We start from the raw sequence: 18,364 nt of genomic DNA, 5'->3' as shown, positions 1-18,364 counted from the left end.
TATGCCTTATGGCCTCTACCTTTAGAGGTTCTCAAACATGATTGGGCCTGCATAGTCAACACGCCTATTTAAAAGACTCTAGCAGGTGTGACTCTACCGCAGGCAGAGTTCCCATAAGCCTGCGTTTGTAACTTTGCTTTATATCGCACACAAGTCACACACCTGCGCACAACAATGCTTTACAAGGTTTTTAAAATCCTACTATCCAGTATGCTGATCGGATTAAAAATTCAGCATCAACTGAGCAACCATGCAAAGTTTCTTGTGAGCGTCATCCACAATTAAATCTGAAAAAATGTGATCTGTGAGGCAATAGTATGGGTGTTTTAACAGTTTCGGGTTCTTGGTGATTGAGATATTCGCCCATTTATTCTAAGTAGTCCCTTGTCGTCGATGAAAGGGTTCAAATGAAGCAGTTTCGAAGATTTGGATTTAATGTGACCGTAAGTTTGAATTTCTGTTATTTCTGCTTGATACTCATTTGCTTGTGTTAACCTAATGCAATTATTTAAAGCTTCATCTACCTCCCACTTATTTAAATATTTTTACTATGACCCTTTTCAATGATGCTATTTTTAGTAAAAAATCTCCTGCAATATGCTACCACCCGAATAAGTTTTTGCAGCGATGAATATTTGTCTAATATCGACACTTCAACTTTAGCTATATGAACTCTTGTCGATATCTCTTCGCGGTGTCGTTGTCTTTTAGTTTTTGTACAATACCTCTTTATTCCACAGAAACCTTGGACCGTATTCCATAGCTCTAAATCAGCAAGCTCTGAAGGCTGGACTCCTCGCGAAGCACAATCGGCTGGATTGTCTTTTGATGGAACATGAGCCCACTGTGAGGGTTCCAAAGTGGAGTGAATTTCAGATATTCGATTGGCCACGAACGTCTTCCAATTGCTTGGATGTTTGTTTAACCATGCCAACACAACAGTCGAATCAGTCCAAGCTCGTACGTCGCTCCGAGGGATGTTCAGAACATTAGCAATCTCTAACAACAGTTTGGTCAGCAAAACCGCACCACATAGTTCCAAACGCGGTATGCTGATTGTCGAACTGGTGCCACTCTGGTTTTGGCGCCAACTAGAACAACATGGACTTCTCCGTGTGCATCTATTACTCGGCTGTATACAACCGCGGAGTAAGCCACATTGGATGCGTCAGAAAAACCATGTAACTCAGTAACTGCATCATTTTCCTTTGTGAACATCCATCGTGAAATACGGAAGTCGGTAAGTTGCGTTAATTCTTCTCGGTAAGTATACCAATCTTCTAAAATACTTGTTGGTGGTTCCTCGTCCCATTCCGTCCCGCTATCCACAATCGCTGTATGAATATTTTGCCTTAATCACGCATGGAGCTATCCATCCAAGTGGGTCAAACAATCTAGCAACATCTGATATTATTTTCTTTTTGTTACAGGTGCGGACAACGGAGGTAGTTTCACCGAGTATTGGAATTCGTCGCGACTTCTGTTCCAGGTGAGTCCTAAAATCTTTACTATATTATCCTGCTTTTGTTCTAACGTTTTGTTTTGTTTTATCTCTTCCCTTTTTCTGTTGGATTTATAATTTTTAATAACTCATCTTCATTACTAGACCACTTCTGTAGAATGAATCCACCTTCCTTTAAAAGTGCATTCATCTCTGTATATAGTCTTATACCCTCTTCTATTGTTTGACAGCCAGTCATTAGATCATCCATATAAAATTCCTTTGCGACTCTTTCTGCTGCTATGGGTAAGCTTCTTTATGATCTAAGGCAACTTGATTTAAAGCCTTAACTGCCAGGTATGGAGCTGAAGCTGTACCGAAGGTAACAGTAAGCAGTTTGTAATCTTGTATTTTATTTTCAGCGTCATTTCTCCAGACTATACGTTGAAAATCACAATCTTCTTCTGCGACCTTCACCATTCGGTACATCTTAACAATGTCAGCAATCAGACATACTGGATATTTCCTCCAACTTATAATCAAGTGCCGCAAGTCTGGTTGCAACCTAGGTCCAATCATTAGATTGTCATTTAACGAAACACCATTTTCGTTCTTGCAGGACGCATCGAAAACAACCCTGACCTTGGTTGTGGTCCTATCTTCTTTAACTATTGCATGATGCGGTAAATAGACTGAATCTTTATTAAGTTCTTGTTCCGGTACTTGCACCATGTGACCTAGCTGTAAGTATTCATTTATTACTTCAGTATATCTCTCCTTTAGTACTTTGTCTTTTATAAACCTTTTTTCTAATGACTTCAATCTTTTTATTGCAATTTCACGAGAATTTCCATTTTTCCAGGTTGCATCATCATCACGAAACGGCAACTTCACTATGTATCTACCATCTTCATCTCTATGGGTCGTGGCTGAAAAGATTTCTTCGCACCTTTTTTCTTCTTTTGTTAAAATTGGCATATTTAATAAAAAATCATTTTCCAACTCCCAAAATCGTTTTATTATTTCATTCTCATCCACTTGCGCATGAAAAACTGATATTTTGTTTTCTGTGCCTGCGGCACCCATCGAGCCAGATAATATCCATCCAAGTGCTGTGCACTGAGCAACAGGAGATCCTACAGGACCTTTTAGTACTCCGTCTTTTATGATCTGGCTGTAGACCTCAGCTCCCAATAAAATATCTATTTTGTTGGGAGAATCAAAACTTGGGTCCGCTAGACACAAACCTTTCAATTGTACCCAGTCGGGAACTTCCATTTTTCTCTCTGGGAGTACAGTTGTTATGTTTGTTAGAACAAAACATTTTACTTCCATTTTGAAGTTTGGATCCGTCAGTGACTGGATCTTTAGTGTTACTACTGCTTTGGACAAAATTGATCGTTGATCACCTCCAACTCCAGTAACAGTTAGGTTAGCTGATGTTTTCTTCAAGCCTAACCCTTGAACTATAGCTTCTGTTACAAATGAGGCTTGTGAACCCTGATCCAGTAGAGCTCTGGCTGATCTATACTGCCCGGTTTTTTGATTCAACATTCACGATTGCCGTCGGTAATAATGTATGCTTACTCAATTTCCCTTTTGAGAAACAAGATACAACCGGTGTGTTTTCATTTGAGGAATGGCGACATCCCGTATTTGAACTCCCACTAGCCTTTTCTCCATCTTCTCCAATTGGTTGACCTGAACTACTTGTACCACTTGAACTACACGCATTACCATTTGGAGTACCCTGTGGATGGAGCAAGGAATGATGTTTTCTCTTACAGATTTTACAGCTGGTGGCTTTTTGACAAAATCTCACCCCGTGATTGCTACCTAAACAGTTAAAGCACATTCGGTTATTAGTAACAAACTCGTGTCTCTTGTCATAGTCCAGGCTGGCAAACTTTTTACAATAGCATAGTTTATGCTCCTCGCTACAGTATTCACAACGCATTTTAACAACATTAGCTGCATGTAACACCTTAGTGTGGTTCACCTTATTACTGGTAGACACCTTTGAATTGAATGTGTTTGGTTTGTTTACATGTTTCGGTTCAATGAATTCCAATGCTCGATATCTATTGGTTAAAAACCTTTGGAATTCTTTGAACGTCGGCAACGAATCTGATGACACATCAGTTGCTACATGTAATTCCCACTGCTTTCGAGATTCGGCATCTAGTTTGAGTGAAAGTAGGTGGATTACAATTATATCCCACGTCGAAACATCGATACCTAAATTCTGCAACGCACTTAAACAATCGGATGACGTATCCATTAACTCTTTCAAACAACTTGCTGACTCGTTAGTTAAGTTACGTTGACTGAGCAAACGTTTCAAAATGCAGTGTGAAAGATACTTTTTGTTACTGTAGCGATCTTCCAATTGTTTCCAACACTGTTCATAATTTGCGTCAGTGACAGGTGTGTACCGAATCAATTGCTCAGCTTCTCCGGTCAAGTAACCTTTCAGATATTGCAGCCGTTGAACGTTATCCAAATCTTTATTACTGTGGATCATAGATACGAACAAATCTCGAAAAGTAGGCCACTCTGTATATTTTCCTGAAAAGATTGGAATGCTGATTTTCGGTAACTTGACGAGAGAAGACTTGTTCCCACCTTCACTGTTAACATTAGATTGACCTGGTTGAACTTTGACTTTAAATATTTCTAAAATATCCTTCAATTCACACATATGCTCATATAATGATCTTCTGTTTGTTCATAAACATCATTTTTTATATACTCTTCATCCTTTAATAATTTGGAATCAACTTTTTGCAGCAGCTCTTTATGTCCCTGCCTAAAATCCTGCCACAACTGTTCCAACGACTGTAACCTGCCTTCCACATAACGTTCGGTTATACGTTCCCTACTTGTCTTTTTAAAATTAATTCTTGCCTTAGTTATGCGATTCGAAAATCATTTTGAAAAGTTATTAACGACTCCATGTTTTGAACAAACAGTAAAATCCAAACAGACTATTTTGTTACAATATTAAATTAAAATAGCTTAATCAAACGAACAAGTCACATCACAACTTTAAATTAAAACGACAAAATGTAAACAATCTTCAGATTAAAACGAAATTTAAAGATACCTGTCAAACACTTAGAAAAATTGAAATGTTATTTTTTTTGAAAAATTACAAGTGTTTGAAATTATTGGGACTTAGGTGAAATCCGGCATGGATTCCCCGTACCTTCGTTTTTTCTCAAACTATTCTAAGTCCCAAATCTACTGCATCTAAATTTTACAAGTTAATTTTAATTCTATAATACACTAAGTCTAGAACTCCATAGAAATAAAGTTGAAAATGTTGAACTGTTTTGATGAACTTCCACTAATTTTAAAGTTTTGAACTTCTTTATAATAAGGTTGAACTTCGCGTACCAAATATTATCAATGTACTTACAGTTTGCTCTTGACAACTCACTCAACACAATGCACCAAAAACTTCCACTTTGACCTGCTGTGACGTGCTCACTAGCGCCCTCTTCGCTGTTCTATTGGCAACACAACCCGGTTGTGATTCAGCTTGGCTACCACTTGATGGCACCACCTTCGCTGTTTGATGCCTCTCAATCGTTCCCTCTGGACAGCGATCCACTGACACTATGGGAACGATGCGAAGAGTAGCTCACACCCCACTGAACTATGAAACTAACACCACTTCAGCAATCCGGTTCGAAGGACCATGGTTAAACTCCTACAGGTCAATGAAAGTCGGTACTGTGTTTGTACTTTATATAATGAACTCTTCTCTCTATCTTTCTTTCTCTCTTTCTCGTGCATACAAAAATTAACATCAAATAAATAAATTCTAAAGCGACCTAACGTTAGCATGTTTTAAACAAGTACAGCACCATCTACCGAGACATAAAAAAACTAAATTACTTCAAACCTAAATACAGTTTGGACAATATATTTTTCGATATAAAAACTACCTACGAGTGTATACGCAATGTCCTTCTCAGAATCTAAATAAAAAAAATAAATAAAATATCTCCACACCTAATTTCATCATCATCTACGGTTGAGTCTCCTGAGGCCCGACGTAAAATTTCTGCTATCGCAATTTGAACCAAACGTCAATCAAGTAAAGCTCAAATAGTAGGTATGTCATATATATATGTCAGCGGCCGATCGTAAAATTCGCCAGATCAGGAAATTCCTAGACGTATCGTCAAATGGCGCCATTTCACGAATTGGCTAAAAGACATCCGCCATATCGTTCAAAACTCACCGTTTAACGATTTGCCTAGTGACGTTTAGGCAAATCATGAAATTCCTAGGCATATCATGAAACGCCGCCATATCGGTCCTGGCACTTCGCCGGCCGCTACCGCGGCACGCTCGCTGCGCTGTGGTCACAATTCATACTAACAACTCCTCGCTTCGCTCGTTGCGCTGCTTTAATCGATCTGCCGTATTGTTTTTCAGGCACATCTTGATATGCTTGGCCAACTTTTAGGCATATCATGAAAAGGCGCCATTTTCACGATATGCCGCCGACATATATATTATGCCAGGCCCCACGAGGTCAAACTTGAAACGCCCTTATTGTTCCACCAGTGGTATACGAGAAGGAATCGAACGAAGAAACAAACAAACTCGCACTCGCATTTGTAATATTTGTTAGGATTATTTTCAACCTAAAACTCATTGGGCGGGCTTCTTTATTATGATTATAATTACGAGTAAACTACGTAGAAGCAATTACCAGACGGCGTGTGATGTGAAGACCTAGGGTTATCACGCGGACAAAGTGTAAACATGATCACCGCTCAGTTTGGCGCTGATATAACGACCTCGGACTGCTTTAGTTGAGCCTAGGACTCACTTCAGCCAATTAGAAACAGCCGTAGATGTTCTCTATGTAACAGGCAGTCACTAAAGCCATAAAAAGAGCCGATTAGAGCCAGACGAAGTGTTTTCATGAGTTTTGTTGGTTAAAACGAATTACCCGAACGCTAACATTGTCTTTTTCTTTATGCCTGTTTCTTTCTTCTTTTTTAATCAACTTCTGGACCACAGGTTGTCAAAGTGGGCGATAACGCCTCGTGGGCGTTGATATCTTTCAGGGGAGCAGTGTCAGTAGAAAATGCTGAGATCACTAGACGTTGTTACTTAGCTCGTAAAAGCAAAGGGGGAGCTTTAAAAAAATCTCAAAGTGGACGGTAGGCGAAATAATATTGAGAATCTTGTTTTATATATAAATACTGATGCTTAGCATAGCTTGGTAGCACTTCCTGAGAAAACATGGAAAAACTACTATTTTTTTTTAATTCCCTTTTAGAATAATCAAGACTTACATAGTTGTAAAAGATGATCTTGGAAATATCGCGATTTCTTTCAGACAAAACGAGACAGTTTTATTCCAAAGTGTAAATACTACAAATTACATTTTGCCTCTGCATAAAGTTATTGTGGGTACTGATTTGTGTGTGCAATTAAGAATATATGTATTGTTGTATTGTATCGTACTAAATACGCTAAATGTGACATTTGCTATAAAGTCGGTTATCTAATAATGACGCAGAGAGCACAAGGTCATTCTCATCACCAGATTAGATAAGTAATCCGAAACCACGCCGAGGATTATAGTTCCCAATCTTTAGCGGCCTTGGTTGAGATTTAACCGTGAAATACTCTATGGATACATTTTGACCGTAGTTATAAATCAGGCTTAGCTATAACGTTCGAACTTATTCTTCTCGAAAATTATAGCTCTACAAATGTAAACAAATGCAGGTAGAGCAACATTTGCGGGTGGTAGGTATTTTCGGAGGGCACGATAAAGTTGACATAAAATTTAGAAGTACGAAAATGTTTTTCATATAATCGTAAACCATAAAATCACTAATGGTAATTAAAGTGAACTAAAACAATAACTTTGCTCACCCGCGACCTTATGATAGCTACGTTTATGCAAGATTATGCGTGTTCATGCAGTTCCTCTACCTGTGGTAAGAACACACACAAATCGCACAAAACCATCTATCACCATCACCATACTACACTGACGCGTTTCGAAATCAACCAGAGCTAATCTTCAGAGCAACACAACCGTACACCCCTGCTACCATGCACTACGTAGTATGTATGTACCATATACCATAATTATCCATAAAGTTATTCAACATAAGTAACCAGTTAGGTTCTAGGTTAGATAAGAACTTTGATTACAATAAATACGAGTGGTTATCAAAAATTAGGTTAAGTTCAGCAATGTGATCCCAATAGACATACATAAGTCGCCACCAAAAGATTAGCTTCAAGCGGTAGAGACCCTAAATATTTGATGTTAATTTCAATTTGACACCTCTACGTGTTCCTTAGAAAAATGGTCTTGATAAACTGACAGATAGACAGAAAACCAAATGATCCTTTAGTTTTTCCTTTAGAGGTACGGAATTTTAAAAAGTAGAGCAACATTTTGAACATTATCATTCCCACATTATTTACGCAGTTTAATTAAAGATTAAGCCTGATGACTTTTACCGTGCTTTCTGTCCTTGCAACTGGTTTGAATTGAGGTGTTACCTGACGGAAGTCCGCATTAACCGCTGAAATGGCAAGTTAATTGCCTTTAATTAACGTTCCGCTGTTTACAAACCTCGCGAGAGCTCCGGACAAATTGGGTGCAGTCCGATGCAGTTTTGCGGGTGCATTCAACTCTGCAGCCGTGGTGGCCTATAATGACTTGACCTAAGAACTCTCGAGCAGATTATCGAGGGTTCAAACCCGAGGTCGCCTCTCTGAGTTTTTCGAAATTCAGGTGCGAAGTTACGTTCGAAATTTTACCACAAGCTTATGGTGATTGGTGAAGGTAGTAAGCATCTTGATGGAGATTCCCACACGAGTAGGTAAGTATACGAAGTAATTTAATGGTGTATGTGAAGTTCACATTCAGCACTAGGCCCGCGTGCGAACTACGGCCCAGCCCTACAGATATATAAAATGGAATGATGATTCAACCCTGCTGGACGAGTTGTTTAATTTATTAATCATTGCAAAAGGGCTTAAACGTAGAGCCTCCTGTAGGTTATCCTAGCATGAAGGTCAGAGGTCTTACCTGATCACTCCTAAGAAGCCTATTTAACTTAGCTTTATATATTTTTAAATAATAATAAGCAGCTTATTAAATCAATATTATTATTATTATTCCTAGATTAATCAGTGAGTAACCACACGTATAGGTTGATTCCCACGAGCCGACATGAATTAATTAAACGAAAGTAATGTCACTTGTCACTTTGCGAGTGCGTTTCTTACAAAGGCTTAATAATACTTTGTAAACAAGTACTTAAGTAATAATTCTTATCACACGATTATCACTTGAATCAACCTGTATTTTAGCTCTTGTACCTACATGCGGTACATTTCATGTAGTAACGAATAATAGTAGGTAGGTACTTACTGCTTTCTTTATTATACTAAATTCGACAAACGGGCATGAGTTCATAAGGTTCACCTCATATTTAACCCCCGACGCAAATAGAGGGGTGTTATAAGTTTGACCCCTATGTGTCTGTCTGTGGCACCGTAGCTCTTAAACGGGTAGACCGATTTGAATGCGGTTTTTTTAATCTGAAAGCAGAATTTCTAGCGCTAAGTGATCAAGCCGTAACTATAACCCATTGACACCTATATAGCACCATTGGGGCTGCTCATACGCTGCCGGCCTGACTCGTACGGTCGTAATGCGGCTGTGGTTATAACGGTGGGTATTTTCTCGCTGCGGCCGATATTAGCTACTCTGCAGAGCTACTACGAAGTGCAAAACTCGAACTTCGTATGATGCCGTCCCGCTGACGCTTATGTCATTTAACACGCAAGTGAAAGAGACGGTGCGATACGAACTTCGATTCTCGAGTTTCGTAGTGGCCCCTCTGCTTTTATTTTCAGAAAATAATTTGATCATTTTAGGAATGACCCAATTGCGGTATTTTAGCATGAAAAATTCTACGGGAGCTTTTCATTCCACAACTATAAGTAAGCAAACAACAAGAATTATACCAAGTCAGGTTCGTATGTAACACTCGATAGAACCCTGTCGCAGGGAGCCTCAGCTACGGCATATGCTGACTGCAACACTCTACCGAGTGTTATGCACAAACTTGTCAAGATATGGTTTACCTTACCCCCACATGATTATGAACTATCTCTTGTGGTTGTCACGATATTTTTTGTTTATAAACCAAAAACTCACCTCGTGTCTCATTTCATGTCTCCAGTGACCTTTTCCTCTATTTTTTGTTACTTGTTTGGTGCGATGAAATACACACTTTTTAAAAACTGGTTGGTAACCGTTCTCTAATGTGGTCACTTTTATAACGTCGTAAACTTTTAGTATTGTCATTTCATTCTTATTAGTATTGATTACTTACTATAATTTCAGCCGTCGGTTTTTTTTAAACATGAATTAACAAAGTCTTAATGGCACTCTTTTTTTTTAGAGATAATCTCAAATTACAACATCACCTCTTTACCAAGGCTCTTTTCTGCATCCCAGGTACTGCTGTGGTGCTCAATAAATAGTCATTGTAGTGTGTCACCACCAGGATATAAGAATTGCCTAGTCAAATTTCACTAGCATTAGGAAAGAACGCTGAAAAAAATACTAAATTGTCGGCCACTAATAATATGTATGATGCCCTAATGTTATAGAAAATAAAACACAAAAAATAAAAGCAACTACCCATTTTTTTAGTAGGCGCGCTTTAACGAGACCAATGAGAAGAATATTTATTACTCAGCTTTTATTTTATTTTCGATGTTTGTTCGTTTGTTTTTTTGCTAAGAATAGATTTTGCAAGTCGAGTTTCACTCATTTCTAGTAATTGGATTGACTTTTTGGTACGGATAGGTACCTATGTTTTAATTTGGATGATAATTTGAAATCCCGTTAGCAAAATACATATGCTCGAAAAACATAACCCTCCTTTGGGCAGTCGGGTAAAAAACGTTGTACCTATTTAAATTATTGCAAAAACTTATTTTAAGTTATTTACCTAGAATCTACGTCCTAGATTAAAAAGTGTCATAAATTATATATAAATAAATAAAATAAATAAATATCACGGGACAATTCACACCAATTGACCTAGTCCCAAAGTAGGCTTAGCCAAGCTTGTGTTATGGGTACTAAGCAATGGATAAATATAATTATATAGATAGATACATACATAAATACATAGTAAACACCCAAGACCCGAGAACAAACATTCGTATTTTCATACAAATATCTGCCCCGACACGGGAATCGAACCCGGGACCTCAAGCTTCGTAGTCAGGTTCTCTAACCACTAGGCCATCTGGTCGTCTAAAGTGTGTGAGTGCTCTACGTTGTCATAAACCCTTAATTTATTGATAAACATTGATGCACAGACGCTCTACTTCTAACGAACCACAGTTCGGCTCCAGAAAGAAAGTGAACCTAACGGCATATGACGCACGTGGGCCGTCCTGTCGACTATCTCAGATTTAGGCCGTTTTTGTCATTACGCTGCAAGTGTAGAATAAACAGACGGACAACTCTTCTGAAGATGCCTGAACTCTTCCAAAGCCATTTAATTTGTAAACCCTTTGAGATACTTTGTCTTTGTATTTAAATATGCATCACATTTTAACTAGTCTTTCTTGCCTATCTTGCATTGCATCAACTAACATAAATGTTCTTTTTCTTGATACTTTTGCATCAACTAACTAAGAGATACGTGGCTAAGAATAAGAATACCGAACAATACTCGTAGGTTACATAGCCAAATCCGTCAGACAAAGAGAATAAACCAACTTCAACATGCATCTTTACTTTACAGTGCTGGCAGCTAGTTATCGACCCACACATTATTTGAAATGGAACCTTTAATCGAGCCTAAACTAGCATTCAATTAAAAAAAACACGAAAACAATTCTACCCGGTCGAAGTCAGTACCTCAACATGAGTCAACAGGTTGGTAGACCTCTAAGAGAACCACCTCACTTTGGGTTAAATACCATGATCTTTTGGAAGTAAGCTTGTGTAGCCTCTACATTTTTTATTCTTGCCAGACCTCATAATGCCTTTTGTGCTCTTATCAAAACACGCCCGTGTGGTCCCGCGTCGATAAAACTGCCTACGTAACAAACCGCAATGTTGCGAACTCGCCAATATTATTCACATAATTCGAGGTTTTATTGCACGTGGACATTTAAAATTTAAAAGTGTCTCGGAGCATAAAATTTTCATTCGCGTCAGAAATTGGAACTAAAGGATATAAAATGGACGATGGCGAAATATTTGAGAAATGTTGCGCGGAGAAACAGTAATAACAAATTATTTATGAACACGGTTCTGGTGAAATAGTTCACCAGATTGCCAGATCCTGAGTCCCTAGATCTGTAGTTTCCTTCATGTTAGATCAGTTAACTAACCTAACCTAACGAAGGTCGCTGTAAGCTAAGAGGTTTGACACAGTCAAAGCTAAACATTTGATAGAATTTTAATATTAAATAGGTATATAGGATTTAATATTATGCACATTTTAGTATCTATGTTTATACAAAATATTTAATTGCAAAAAAAAACAATTGTTCCTCTTTAGTTGCTCTATAGAAAATCGTCAAACAGATAACTGAATGTGATAAAAATCCAATATTGTGACTGGCATGTTACTACCAAAAAAACCTTTTGTCCCAAATCCACTAACGCTCACGCAGGCTATAGTTACTTCGGAATTCGGTCAAAAGCATCGTAAATAGCTAAATACGCTGCAAATAGAGGATGTGGTCACATCTGAGTGATTGTTACTTTGTTGTGATTGTGACTCCATTGTGTATCTACCTGCGTATCTACGAGACCTTGTCATTTACAATCACTACGGGGAACGATCTTCGAACTTGCATTGCATAGTAAAACGTTTAAACATTTACGCGGCGATTAAGAATAATTACAAAAACGATTTATTGTCTAACTGACAAGGACGCGAGTAACGGCATTACAATAAAGAATTACTTGCTTTGTAATCGGTCAAAGGTGGCGTCTTGTAGTTCAAGGTTGTAAAAATGCAATAAGTAAATATTTTTTATTACGAGAAGGAAGCAACAAGCATGCGGGTTATCTGAAAAAGAGCTCTATAAGGTGAATGAATATTGATACAACATTGATAAGTACCTACCAACTATTTTTCGTTTTATATTTTGTCACGGTACTGATGAATACGAATATTGGGTTTCTAACTACCTATACTACTTATTTGAAAATCAAATATTTTTTGAAGTGACTTTTAACGATTGGTTTGTATGTACTGTATTTGTTGTATGTGTAGCATTATTTTGTTTACAAATAAAGATTTTTACTTTACTTTTTTTCAAATTTTAATTATTTCAGCATAATATTATGCTGAAACGAAAATCCAAAAAACTTATTGGCTTAGGTACCTACATGTAAGAGGGTAAATATTTTCTGTATGTTGAGACCTTTTCAAATGTTTCTGCAGATTAGTTAAAATTAGTTTAGTAGAACTACAACTACTACTACTTGTTAGTACCTATTCGTTGTTGAAGAGTGCGTAATAGAGATAATTCGCTCTCTAGGTACTCTATTCTACATAGTGTCGGTAGGTATGATTCGCACCTTTTAGATGCAAAGAACGAGGCAAGTCACAGCCAAGCCAACTCATGTTCAATAGGTAGGAAACACACTCTTGTTTACGTTTAAAGTACACAGCTGCGTGATTGCGGATCTCATAAGAGGAGCTTGCCGTCTAGTTATCTTATCGAATGTATAAACTTCGTTTTATTATGAGCCTACTAGGAACTTTGCTTGTAAATGACCTCATCTGCATCCCAGTGAATTTGCTAGTGATATGTCCGGCGAATGGCGAATCAAAGCCTTGAATTGCTTAGTATGAATTTGTATGCATAATCTGTAATAGGTAGGTAATTAAGATTTGTTGAAAAAAAAATTTTTGTGGCTTGTTTTTTTTTGTTGACTGCACTGTTATCCAAGCTAAATACTTATGTACCTTATCTATCCCAAATTTCAAGACAATACGACCAACTTAATTTGTCTTTTTTAAGTTAAATATGTGGGTCAAATATGACTATCTAAATTTGAACTAAAACAATTACTTGGCTCACTCGCGACCTTATGATAGCTACAAATGCGCGTTCATGCAGTTCCTCCACGTCCACACTGTAAGAACACACACAAATCACACAAACCCATCTATCACCACCACCACACTACACTGACGCGTTTCGAACTCAACCAGAGTTCATCTTCAGAGCAACACAACCGTACATGCTACTAGATTTTAGATGTTTCTAGATTTGACCAAAAATAAAAAACCGCCAAGAGCGTGTCGGACACGCCCAAGATAGGGTTCCGTGGCCATTACGAAAAAAAACAAGTAATATTATGTGCGTTATAACACAATTAAAACACTTACTACAGTCTTAAAATCTATTACCAGAAAAAGAGCGTAGGAATCTTCACGGCACTTACGCCCTTTTGTTGAAAAGCGCAGTTTTTCGGCAATAACTCAAAAACGGTTTATCCGATCATATTGAAACCAATTTTCGTTGAAAGTATTTATTAAGCGTTACCTTTCCATATTTTTTGCATATTTTTGGACTAACGGTTTACAAGATAGGGGGGGGACACAATTTTTGCTACTTTGGGAGCGATTATTTCCGGAAATCTTCACTTAATCAAAAAAGTTTTTGAGAAACCTTACTATCTTTTCAAAAGAGCTGTCGAACTATGTGCCACACGTTGATGCGAGTTAAAAAAAATACAATTTCTGTTACGTGTATGGAGTGCCCCCCCTATAAATATTTATATTTGTAATTTAACTACAAAACTAAATAGCGGCTTTGACAAGACATCTGTACTCCAAATTTTATTGATATACTTCTTGTAGTTTTCGAGTAAAATGCCTGTGACATACGGACGGACGGACAGACAGACAGACAGACAGACAGACTTGACGAAACTATAAGGGTTCCGTTTTTGCCATTTTGGCTCCGGAACCCTAAAAAGTAGTAAAAAGTCATCGTAGCTTAGTGGTTTGCCGCCTCTCAAATAAAGGGTTTGTCATGTAACTATGTAAGTTTTAACTGTTATAGCCCAAGTACCTAAGTACCATCTATAGGTAAAACATGTCCAGCAATACGTAGTCCCTATGCTCTATATTCAACATGCGCTTGACTTAAGAGTACCTACCTTTGGCGCGTTTTGTCGAGTTGACTAGTCCTGAATATAAGAGACGCTGAGGTAGCTTTGATAAGATGATCATGTTTCTTACACTACATTTTTTCTTATTACTTCACTATAGTCGCATGTTGTTTTTCAATTGAAGAGGTAATGAACATCATTGGACGTGACACCCTATCGAGATATAGGTAATAAACTTAAGAAGATAACCTGTTGCATGTAGTAGTAACGTGTCCGTATATATAAGTCGACGTTCCATATTCGAAAAATTACTTAAGTCCCATATCAATTCTGTGCTCTACTACATACAACAGGTCATCTTCTTAATTTTTTTTAGACAATTTCAACATGCTGGCTCACACTTGCCATGACTGCTCACTCGCAGTACAAAAAACAATTGTCTCTGTTGGTAGCACTTTGAAATGACTACCATTGGATGTATTCATGTCTCCATGTCTAGAAATAAATTACAACATTTTTACTAAAGTAGTTCAGAATGGTTGAGAAGAATCACCAAACCCATTTGGAATGTCTAAATAACACATATAGGACAATGAATTGCAAGATAAGTAATAAAACTGAAACTAAACTACCTATAGACCTCACATTAAACCATGTCCGCCATTTATGGTAACGTCGAAGTTAAGTTAGTGCCTAGCCTTGACATCAAGCATCTGGCCAAAATCGCATGCAGAGAACACGGACCAAGTACGTATTATAGAAAGACAAACCATTTATTTTTCTTATGACTTATGTAGAAGATAGAAATACTTCAAGAGAATATACAGTCAAGGAAACTGAATCACTTACCAGAGTGGAACCTTTACGCTACTTACGTCATGTTGACATCCCATACATTTGCCAAAGAAGTGATAGCGAAATTGATTATGGAAAGGTTTCAGTTTCCTTGACTGTACCAACGAGCTCAAAAAGACTACCTACGCTTTTGTTCCTGTAGCGGTCGAAACTTCTGGCCTCTGGTGCGTCGAACCAAAACGTTTCGTGAAAAGGAATGGACAGAAAAGACTGGAGCAGCGTAAGTATGACGGATAGAGACTGTAACCTAATACGTGGTTCAGGTGGTCCAATAAATATCTTTAGAGACATAATGGGATAATACGGTTAGCAAATGCGACACAAGTATTTGTCGTTATTATCTAAATTTTATTATTTCTACTTTAAATTTGTACTAAATGCCCATTGTCTGTTTATAGTTAAGATTTTGTTATACTTAGTTTAGCTTCTATTCTTTAATTAATAGATTATTTGTAATTTACTCATGGCACCTTCGTTTTATACGCAAATTCTGCATACTATACTCGTAAATAGTGTAAACTGTAATTTAGATGACTTTATCTATCAGACATTTTAAATTAGCACAGATCTAATGTTACACTTAAATTAAGCCAGATTTATGATCATAGGCAGTAAAGTAATTAGAGAAGTTAACAGACACACAGTAATGATTTTATCAAGGATGACGAGTAACCCAATTTTATTTATAGTTTTATCGTGTCGCGAGCGTAGGTGGTTAAATGATGACTGCATGGTTGTTACGTTATCAATCTTTATCTCTGTGATAAAGTTGTGATAACAGAACTTAGTACAATAACATCGTATATTTAAGTTATCATAAGTGTGATTTACGACAATTCTTCAGACGTTTTAAAATGTTTTGAAACCGGAAATAATACTTGAATTGAAAAAAATGAAATAGCGCTTAATTAGCTGTCTTTCGGTTATAATGTCAAGGAACGGTGATTTTATACAATTTAGGCATCATCAAGATGAAAAAAAACAGCAGCCAAATCCTTTTCAGCATCACCTTAATGAGCCACTGTGGAGAATGTGGACCAAAAACGGCAACAACCCAATTTCAGCGGAGCGAATTTGGACCTTAGAGTCACTTCAGTTTGTGCGTAAAACTTGATTTGAGCTCAAAATCGATACCGCAATTTATTTAAATATGTGAATCCCTTATTTCAAAGAGGAAGTAAAAGGAGTAGGTACCTTAACCCAGTGAAGATGATGGATGATAAAACCTACAAAGACATATCCAAGAGTTTCCTTCTTAATACAGGTTGTTCGGAATAACGATTTAGGATCTTCAGGAAGCATATATCAAATGTGTTTTCTTAAGTCTACATAAATAAATATTTACTAAACCACCTTTCTTTGTTCGATGTATTTTTAAAAAAATATCCCACTGGCTGCAGTTATCTAAGACATTCAGGGTTCAAACTCTTTTTAATATGTTCAAGCCTGAATATCAGCACAGCACTGCAAGTTACTTCTAATGTTACTGTCAGCTCCCAACAGAAAATTTGCTTTATAAGCAAAGCCTTTTACAGCTAATAGCGAGGTGTAACATCCAAAGACGTATCTTGCGCTTCTCTAACTCCAAATTGCCTAACAAAGGTATTCGCCACGCTACTGCTTAATAAAACACCTAGCGTTGCACTCTATACATATGGCTACCGTGCACTGAGATCTGTCAGACCGAGATCAAAGGCATTTAAGACAAACATGGTTCGACAGTTTCCGAGATACGCTCGCATGCAGCCGGACTTTCTCTGCTTATTAGTTGCAGGAACACATTCAAAGCCCTGTTTGTAAACAAAAGGTTTATTACGCTCACACAACTACGTGGTTTATTCTGGTTACGACTGTATGAGGCTTTTAAAATACACAAATTAAAAAAGGCTTGCGATACCCATTATCCCTACAGAAATTTTATGATTGGACTCTATGGTAATATACCTAGTTACTTAAAAAATATCCCTAGGTACTTTTGACGAGTGTATTCCGAAATCAAATAATAGGCACGATTCCTGCAAAGTATACTGTCTAAGAAATATACCACTGAAGTTCTTGTTACTATGTAAGAAGGTATGAGTCTAAACACTATTGTACGAAAGTAAACAAACAGACACATTAGACAAACATTGAAATACAGAAGCGAACTCCTGTCTCTCCATGTTTTCCTTTCTTTTTAGTCATATTATTTTCTCGCTTCCAAAAAAAACTAAAATCATTTATTTCGAACTCTCAGTCTATATGTAGTTAATTATGATTCTTAAAAACTAATGTTACTAGATCGATACAAAAATACATTAACTAATAACGCCAGATGGGGGCACACACCGGCGCATGCGTTATACGAGTACCTATTATAAGCAACCTTGCCCCGTTAACAAGCGTGCTCAGAGGCCATACTGCCTAGCGTTTCTGACGCTCGCAATCGCAATCAAATGACAGTTTCTGTAAGCGAAATCTGTCATTTGATTGCGATCGCGAGCGTCAGAAATGTTAGGCAATACGGCCTCAGGATGGTGTTAGAGCTACTGCATATTCACTAATAAGCTATCTAAGTTTGTTAAGTCTCATTTAACGATTGTTGTTGTCGAAAATACAAACTGAGACATGGATGCACAGAAAAACCAAAAAAGGAGACCAGCGCTGGGAATCGAACCCAGGTACCGACCGTAATAGTAACAAATTTGGAGTTGAAATTAAAAATACAAAAATACTCCAAATAACCAATCATAGATTGTTGTTGTTGAAATTGAACAATTAATAATTGTTGAAATCTGTTTAGCTGTTTTGAGTAAACCACAACTGTTCGATATGCTATAAAGCCTTTTTGACAGTTTAGCAATAAAGTCGACAAATTTTCTTCCTCACATTAAGTTTTAACCAACCCAGAGTCCATT

At 37.4% G+C, this 18,364-nt stretch overlaps 1 protein-coding gene and 1 long non-coding RNA gene across 2 annotated transcripts in view; one reads left to right on the top strand and one right to left on the bottom strand.

Annotated features, from left to right (window-relative positions):
- LOC141438929 (semaphorin 5c-like) overlaps nucleotides 1-18,364 on the bottom strand; it is a 68,851-nt gene that overhangs the window by 30,454 nt on the left and 20,033 nt on the right.
- Nucleotides 1,065-2,104, top strand: LOC141439152 (uncharacterized). The gene is made up of 3 exons (XR_012452562.1): nucleotides 1,065-1,240; nucleotides 1,431-1,489; nucleotides 2,061-2,104. It is a non-coding gene; the product is annotated as an uncharacterized lncRNA (long non-coding RNA).

This window comes from Choristoneura fumiferana, chromosome 20 (assembly GCF_025370935.1).
Source record: "Choristoneura fumiferana chromosome 20, NRCan_CFum_1, whole genome shotgun sequence".
Classification (NCBI taxonomy): Eukaryota; Metazoa; Arthropoda; class Insecta; order Lepidoptera; family Tortricidae; genus Choristoneura; species Choristoneura fumiferana.
The sequence above is the reverse complement of the archived record's forward strand: the minus strand, read 5'-3'. Positions and strand labels throughout refer to the sequence as shown.